The sequence below is a fragment of the Thamnophis sirtalis genome, unplaced genomic scaffold (assembly GCF_051295495.1).
Source record: "Thamnophis sirtalis isolate CommonGarterSnake01/CBP01778 unplaced genomic scaffold, rThaSir2_p1.2 scaffold_8, whole genome shotgun sequence".
NCBI lineage: Eukaryota > Metazoa > Chordata > Lepidosauria > Squamata > Natricidae > Thamnophis > Thamnophis sirtalis.
Genome location: NW_028261388.1, coordinates 77181421 through 77190171, shown reverse-complemented (window position 1 = coordinate 77190171; position 8751 = coordinate 77181421). Strand labels below are relative to the sequence as shown.

The following is an 8751-nucleotide window of genomic DNA, read 5'->3' as shown; positions in this document are numbered from 1 at the left end:
GCCCTTGTGATCTCTAGACTGGAATACTGCAATGGGCTCTACATGGGGTTGCCCCTGAAGTGCATCCGGCGACTACAGCTAGTCCAAAATGCAGCCGCGCGAGTGATAGTGGGCGCACCTCGGTTCGCCCACGTTACACCTGTCCTCCGCGAGCTGCACTGGCTGCCTGTTGGTCTCCGGGTGCGCTTCAGGATAATGATGACCATCTTTAAAGCACTCCATGGTAGTGGATCTAGGTACTTGAGAGACCGCCTTCTGCCGATTACCTCCCTAAATCGACCAATCAGATCGCACAGACTGGGCCTCCTCCGAATTCCATCTGCCAGTCAATGTCGACTGGCGACCACACGGAGGAGAGCCTTTTCTGTTGCTGCCCCGACCCTATGGAACGAGCTCCCCATGGAGATCCGCACCCTCACCACGACCCAGACCTTCCGCGCAGCCCTCAAGATCTGGCTCTCCCAGCAGGCCTGGGGATAGGCTTCCAATTACCCGCCCGAGTGTTTGATTGCTGAATGAAAGCTGTGTTTTATTATTTTTCTTTTGTTCACAAAGTGTTTGTTTTGACCTTGCACTTCCCCTCCCCTGTGGTTGTAAGCCGCCCTGAGTCCCCTCAGGGAAAAGGGCGGCATATAAATCCCAATAAACCTAAACCTAAACCTAAACCTATTGTTGGAGAAAGTTGATTATGATAAACTGCAGAGAATCCGATTTCTTTGCAAAATATGCAGAGGCAAAATACGGCGAGAACTCTAGCTAGGAATGTGGCAGAGCTTCAACTTTGCCCCACCTGGAAAAGATCATTAGGATCTTGCTCATAAATAGTGAGTAGCCTGTAGACTGGCCATTCCGTGAATGAAAGGGCTCCTTTCACTTAGTAGGAATCAGCATAAATTGCTCTCTGGAGGGAGAACACGCAGGAGTCATGGTATCCTAAACCACCAATGCTTTTGAGTGGCTTGTTGGTTTATTCAACCAATGTATATTCTATTCTGTTTCAGAGGCTTGTAATCAGATAGTATTGTGTCAGATCCTTTGAATGAAAAAAAATAAAATAAAAAATAAGTCTGTAACAGGCCTGTTTGTAAACGTTATTCTTTTAGCTGCATCAGTATAATAAGGGAACTTGCCTCAACTTTAGCATATTCATTGCAACGTAAAAAACAACAGAATTGGTGCTTTTATAGAGCTGCTGCAGAATCTCCAGGTGCTCATTAATGACCCGAGTTAATGACCTTTAAATAAGGTAGTTTTCTGTCAACTCTCCAAGACTTTGCTCAGAATAGCCCACCACGATGCAGTTTCTTAATCTGCTTCCATTTTATAGTTTCAACACTGATGACTTACTTTTTTCCCTAAAATTTGCTGTACTCTGCAGATTGTAATGATGTTGACCTTTGCCGAATGCTTATGCTTTCTGATTATCATCTACCTCAGTATAAACATGAGATATTATCTTTTTGAGCGTTCTAAACATTATTATTTTTTCAATCATATTTAATAGAAAAAATATGCTTATCTTCTGCTCCTTTTCCTGGCCAAAGTTTTTCAGGACACTGTTTCCCATGACCAACATTATTTTCTGCTTAAAGGTCTGGTATTTTTTAGCTTCTCGAGTACTTGGTAACCGCATTTAACTTTCGGAGCCAAGGAGTAGTAGTTGTAAGGAAGTAATGCTACACTTTACATTCAGTGGTTCAACAATTTCAAAGTGGATTAGTGTTTCCAGATTGAGATGGGTGACTTAACTGCAGTGGAAGGCACAAGAGGCAGACTGTATAAGGAGAAAGCTGTTTCATATGTACTGTATGTTTCTACACACTGTAAAAATAAGAATGGTACCAAATAAAAAAGAATGTGTAACTTATGTTAGACAGAATGTGTGGTAATTATTTCCCAAACGGCTGACTTTGTGGGTAGTTTAGGTTTCATTAAGGATCAAAGATTTCCCAGTTTATTGTTACTTTTGCTTCAGAGAATAGAATGAACTATAAAATATAAAAGGACAAAAAAACAATTCCTTATGTACATATTAGCAATAGCAATTAGACTTATATACCGCTTCATAGGGCTTTCAGCCCTCCCTAAGCGGTTTACAGAGTCAGCATATCGCCCCCACAGTCTGGGTCCTCATTTCACCCACCTCGGAAGGATGGAAGGCTGAGTCAACCTTGAGCCGGTGAGATTTGAACCGCCGAACTGCAGATAGCAGTTCAGCTGAAGTCGCCTGCAGTACTACCTAACCCTAACCACTGCGCCACCTCAGAAGGAATTTTCATCTTTCTTGCCAATGTTGCAGAAATTAATTGCGGCACTGTGATAATTTACTAATTCAGTACACATCAGGATACCTTTATGGATTCTCTTCAACAACCCATTACATCTGGGTTCTGTAGTGGGTTTTTTTTTAAGGCGCAGTGGGTAGAGTGCAGTACTGCAGGCCATTTCAGCTGACTGCTAGTTCAGCAGTTCAGCGGTTCTAATCTCACCGGCTCAAGGTTGATTCAGCCTTCCATCCTTCCGAGGTGGGTGAAATGAGGACCCAGACTGTGGGGGCAATATGCTGACTCTGTAAACCGCTTAGAGAGGGCTGAAAGACCTATGAAGCGGTATATAAGTCTAACTGCTATTGCTATTGCCATACTTCAGGTGTACTTTAGGACATTGATGGCTAACCCTTTTCCCATTGTGTGCCAAAAGCAGGGAAGAGCGCAGGGGGAGTCGTGCACAGGCGTTCCCACACCCATAATGGTATGTGTGCGATCCTCGCATGCATGCACGCGCGACCCCCACCCTTTCATTTCCTTTTGGACCCATTTTTCACCCTCCCCAGGCTCCAGAGGCTTTCTAGGAGCCTCCGGAAGGTGAAAAATGGCCGAAAAAGAAGGCCGAAGTCAGCTGGCCAGCGTGTGCATGTGCAGTGGAGCTGACAGGGCAACGCCTCTCGTGCCCTAACAAATGGCTCCGCGTGCCACCTGTGGCACACGTGTCATAGGTTTGCCATCACGGCTTTAGGATGTTCTATAGCAGGGGTAGTCAACCTTTTTATACTTGCCGCCCACTTTTGTATCTCTGTTAGTAGTAAAATTTTCTAACCGCCCACCGGTTCCGCAGTAATGGTGATTTTATGAAAACCTAATGAAAATGTTTGTAAATAATGCTATGAATTTTTTTTTAAAGTCAATTAAATTTAAAAAAAGGAGAGTGCTTCAGTATCGGACAAAACCGCTACCGCCCACCATGAAAGCTGGAACGCCCACTAGTGGGCGGTAGGGACCAGGTTGACTACCACTGTTCTATAGTTAAAGCTCTAAGCCCATACAGAAATATTTTCACTGATGTTCGAGTGCAAACTCTAGGTTCCCCCATCATCTCTAAAATCAGGACACCTTTTTCCAAACACTGCTCATGTAGACAGGAAAAAAAGTAATTGGATTATCCTCATTGTGACTCACCTGCATATTAGTGTGCGCTGTTCCCACTGATCCTCTTTAACTGAAGCAAGGAGGGGATGGATAACAATAGAAGTGTAGCACAAATTAAGAAAGGTTGGGAGACACTTGGAAACATGGCGATCTTTCCCTCTCCCACTTCTTTTTTCTATATAAGAAAGCAATTTAGGCAAACCCTATGTGGCCTCTCAAGAATTAAGTGTGGCTGTTTCTGCTGTTGCTTGAAACACGGCAGGAATTTCATAGTTGGCATCCGTTATAGCATCACCTTTTCCCCAATATATGCTCAGTTAAACTTTTGGAATCACTTTGCAATTTTTTTTTTCCAGATTACCAGTGAAATAAAGTGCACAAAAATTCTGCACATGTTCAGTTAAATCGTGGCACGACAAAACCGCGCTCGTCAAAATAGCGGTGATAAAATCGTGTCGCTAAAGCCGCGACGTCATCACCGCGGCGACAGAAGGGCGCTTTAAAACAGCGCAGCGGCAGAAAGCCGATTTAAATTAAGGGTTAGGATTAGGTTTAGGGGTTTGCTTTAGGGTTAGGTTTAGGGTTAGGTTTAGGGTGCTGAGTGCTTCGGAAGGCGCGGATTTGCCCTCCGCGATTATGTCATCACGGTAGGGTCGTTTTTCCTTAGCGCTTTGAACGGCGCGGATTTGCCCTCCGCACTTATGTCGGCGCGGATAAGGGCTTTGCGGTTTTGTGGTGGAACCCAGTTAAATACTTTTAAAGAGTAGAAGGCTAGTCTTAAATCCATTGGAATTGGGCAGCTACTAAATTTAAATTAAATAAAGTCTACTATAGCCGTGCTTTTTGGATATTTTAATTCCGCTTTTAGATTAAAATTACATTGCATGTGTGTTTTCTCATATTAAGCAACAGATCCAGTTCTAGAACCACTGCCACTGCTTAAGAGAGCAAAACACAAGGCAATTGGGCCACGAATTTCCTTATTTTTCAGCTCCTTTGAGGCATAGAAACATCTTTTAAATATGAGGAAAGAACAGCTTTACATCCATTAGCAATTTAAAAATTCTCAGTTACCCCAGCTACAAAAAGATTGCTTTCACAAATATGCAAACATTCAGTACAAGCTAACAGCTGTTGGCATATGCACAGGGAGCTTGATTTTTATTATATGATTCAGGCTTTAAAATGTGCATGGCTTTAGTGATTAGGCCATTTATTTCATTGTGCAGTTGTCATGAAAATTGGTCCCTAGGAAAGTAAGATTTAAACCAAAATTGGTTCTTACAGTGGCAATGTTGCATACTAAGTTAAAACACATAATCGGTTCAAAGCAAGATAGTTTCTTGTCCTAAATCTGAGGAGCTGATGAGCAAGTGCTGATAAGTATTGTCACATAAGAAAATGCATACATGGTCTGGTTCAAAATGTGGCAGCTCATAGTCATAGGTAGCCCTAGGTTTACCCATGTCACACCTGTGTTATACAAGCAGTACTGGCTTCCAGATACCCTCTGGGTACAATTCAAAGTGCTGGTTATTGCCTTTAGAGCCCTAAATGGTGCATTGCCAGGTTATCTGTAGCACTGCCTTTCTCTAAGGACAGCTACCTGCCTTATCAGGTTAGATGGGGAGCATGAGCCGACAAATGTGTGCACGACAAAAGCGCGCTGACGAAACCGCGGCGCAAAAACCGCAACGTCATCAACATGCTGACAACAGCGCGTCAACGACAGCGCGTCGATAACGGCGCGATTTAAGTTAAGGGTTAGGTTTAGAGCGCGCTTCTGTCAGCGCGCTGTTGTCGGTGCGCTTCTGCGCTCATTTGTCAGCACGGTTTAGAATTCGCTGTTTTCTCACCGCGGTTTCATCAGGCGCGCTTTTGTCGGGCGCGCTTTTGTTGGTGAACCGATGGGGAGAACCGTGACCCGTCAAAAGCGCGGAGGACAAAATTGTGCTCGACGAAAGCGCGCATGTGACGTCATCACAGCGCGATGAAAAAAATTAAAAAATTAAATTAAAATTAAAGCAAGCCGATTCACGTAAAGGTAAGGGTTAGGTTAAGGGTTAGGGTTAGGTTAATGGTTAGGGTCAGGTTTAGAGCATTAGCGTTAGGTTTAGCATTAGGTTAAGGGTTAGTGTTAGGTTTTTCGTTACATTAACGGTTAGGTTTAGGGTTAGATTTAGGGTTAGGTTTAGGGTTAGGTTTGGGGGGGTTAGGGGAAGGTTTTAGCTTTATTTTTACATTTTTCGATCACAGCGCGATGTTTTCGTCGCGCTGTGATGACGTCAAATGCGCGCTTTCGTCGAGCGCGATTTTGTGGTGGAACCGGGGAGAACATGTTCCTAGTTTCTTCCCTTAAACTTTGCCACTTAGGAGAACTAGGAAGTGTGTCTTTTCTGTAGCAACCCGTCTTATAGAACACTTTGTCTTTTGAAATTCAACAGGCCTCCACCTACCTAACCTTCCATAAAGTTTTGGAAGACTTTACTTTCCCCCACAAACCCTGGGGTAGAATGGGGTATCTCTATGTCAGAGGTTACACTTGGTGCCAGGCATTTCTTTTTAATGTTTATGATTTTGTTTTAATATGGTTTTATTTTATAACTGATATTGTTCGAATTCTTGATTGGAAGCTGCCCAGAGTTCAGTATATAAGATGGGCAACTATATAAATGTTTAAAATAAAAAAAATAAAACTTTGCACTACATCGGAATCTTCAGAGTGATTTTCCCATTTCCTAGGCTTAATAATCACAATGTTAATTACAAAGCTTAACATCTCATCGTAGAATGTTTCTTTTTAATCTAAGTACATTTCACACTAGTCAGAGTTAACACACTTAATAAACATTAAGCAAACTGGATTCTGATACACTACTTCAAAAATCTTTAGAAAATTTCAAGGTGGGCTCTTGGCAACTAAATAGAATTGCCAAGTAAAACCTAACAATAAGAAGAGTGTAAAAGTGTTGAAAAAGTGAAAATGAATCCTCTCTGCTTCAAAAAGTGGAATATGAATGTTTTCTTTCACACTAAAAGTCTACCTAAATAAATATAAAATCTACCGAAATTGAGGAGTAAAATGAAACCCTATTTATTTATATTACATATTTCTAGACCGTCCCTCAAGGGAGCTTTTACAATTTTTAGTAAGACCATAACATTCTCAGGGAATGAGAATGTTAGGAAAATTAACATACTAGAGACATTTGGAGTTGTAAATTCCAGTGTAATATGGGAGCTATCATCTAAGACCAATGTTCCAGTCAGAATAATATCTTTGAAAAATGTAGATTATGATCATGCCTTTATCCCCTGCAGTATCAAATCCTGGCAACTAAGAGTTAATGCCTTAAAACTGGGCATTCCTAAATTACCTTAAACCCAAAGGCAATGCTAGCACAGTTGAAACAGAAATAGTGTTGTCTGCAATTTATACATAGGCAGTCACTTTTTAATTGCAGAAAATTCTCTGAAGATAAAATATTCATTATACAACTGAACTCTTGAAATTTTTGCTTCAGCACCATTCATATGTGTGTTTGTATGCATACGGGCGCGCATGGATATACTCAGTGGTGGGTTGCCAATTTTTTTACTACCGTTTCGGGCGCGCATGCACAGAAGCTTCTCAGTGGGTGGGCGGAGCCTCCCGCTGCCGCTACTTCCGGTTCGCCTGATCCGGGCCAAACTGGGAGCAACCCACCTCTGGATATACTTCCCTAGAAGGGTTTCAGAAAAATCTCTCTCCCACTGTGTCCCCCCCCCCAAAGCTAGAGAATGAAAACAATAACGTCTCACCAGTTGGAGTGTTTATTGATCTATGTACATTTGATTCCCTCATCAGTCACCCATATCTACCATATTTATGATAAACCACTAACAATAGATCGTTTTTCTTCTGTCAGCTAATTGCCAGAGGAAGAATAGCTAACATAGCTTTGAGTACACACACACACCCCTGCCCATTTTTGGGAACACAGCATACTATTGAGAAGTTGCTAAGAATGTCATTAGCTTTGCAGGCCAACTGTTATATCCTTAGGAATTATTCCTAAAAGCTCCTCAAAAGTTTATCAGCTTGTTGACCAAGGAAAGCATCTCTGCAAAAGTATGATTAATTGGTTCCACCACAAATCCGTGAAGCCCTTATCCGCGGAGACATAAGCGCGAAGACTAATTCGTGCTGTTCAAAGCGCTAAGGAAAAATGCGGCCCTACCACGATGACATAATCACGGAGGGCAAATCCGCGCATTCCCAAGCACTCAGTACCCTAAACCTAACCCTAAAACAAACCCCTAAACCTAATCCTAACCTTAATGGAAATCGGCTTTCTGCCGCGGCGCCATTTTAAAGCGCCCTTCTGTTGCCGCGCTGTTGTCGCAGCGGTGATGACACGCGATGATGACGTCGCGGCTTTAGCGACGCGCTTATGTCTCCACGGATAAGGGCTTCGCGGTTTTGTCGTGTCACGTGATTAATTTCCCCTTTCAGCATGATACTTTCACTGATATTACATCTTATCTAGAAGAACTTTCAGGTAGTGATAGAAGTCATTTGCACAGACAAGACTCCATGTAACAAGTGACAGAAAATCAGATAAGGTCCAACCATTGCCAGCAGAAGAAGGGTAACAAAGCTATGACATGCTAAAATGAGAAACAAGTTGGATCAAATGAGTATTATGCAGTGACTCAGGGTTCCCTTTGACTTCTTTCAAATAAACATATTCTTTTTTTAATAGAGAAAAGCCCTACCAGATTACTAATGATTGTGAAGATCTAGATAACACGTGACCCGACAAAAGCGCGAACGTCAAAAGCACGCCGACAAAACCGCGGCGCTAAAACCGCGATGTCAAAAGCGTGCCGACAACAGCGTGATTTAAGTTAAGGTAAGGTTTAGGGTTAGGTTTAGGGTTAGGTTACAGTGCGCTTCTGTTGGCGTGCTGTTGTCGGCGCGCTTCAGCGCTCATTCGTCGGCGCGGTTTTGTCGGCGCGGTTTAGTCAGGCGCGCTTTTGTCGTTCGCGCATTTGTGGTGGAACCAGATAACAAACATCCAAAGGGGAAAAAATGAGTGTATATTTTAATGACTCCAATCAAAATCAAATACCATCAATTGGAAAACTGAACTGGAATGTATTTCCTTTTAAATGGGAATATTGGTTGGGGAAAAGTTCTGTTTTTCTTTCTTCTACCTGGGGGATCATGGCAATTAAATCTGGGATTTTCTTCTCACAAAGCATATGCTCTACTATTAGCATATGCTTCTGAACATTTTATTACTTCAGGCAAGCAATTATTCCAGATAACTTTGAAATTCCT

General features: G+C 42.5%; 1 protein-coding gene across 6 annotated transcripts in view; it reads right to left on the bottom strand.

Moving 5' to 3' along the window:
* Positions 1–6495: 6495 nt before the first annotated feature.
* The window catches only part of SLC12A7 (solute carrier family 12 member 7), a 128518-nt gene continuing 126262 nt past the window's right edge, over positions 6496–8751 (bottom strand). For all 6 annotated transcript variants that reach the window (XM_087721932.1, XM_087721933.1, XM_087721936.1 and 3 more), the window contains one exon: positions 6496–8751. This exon is cut by the window's right edge and continues 2045 nt beyond it. The gene's annotated coding sequence lies outside the window, so the exon portion shown is untranslated.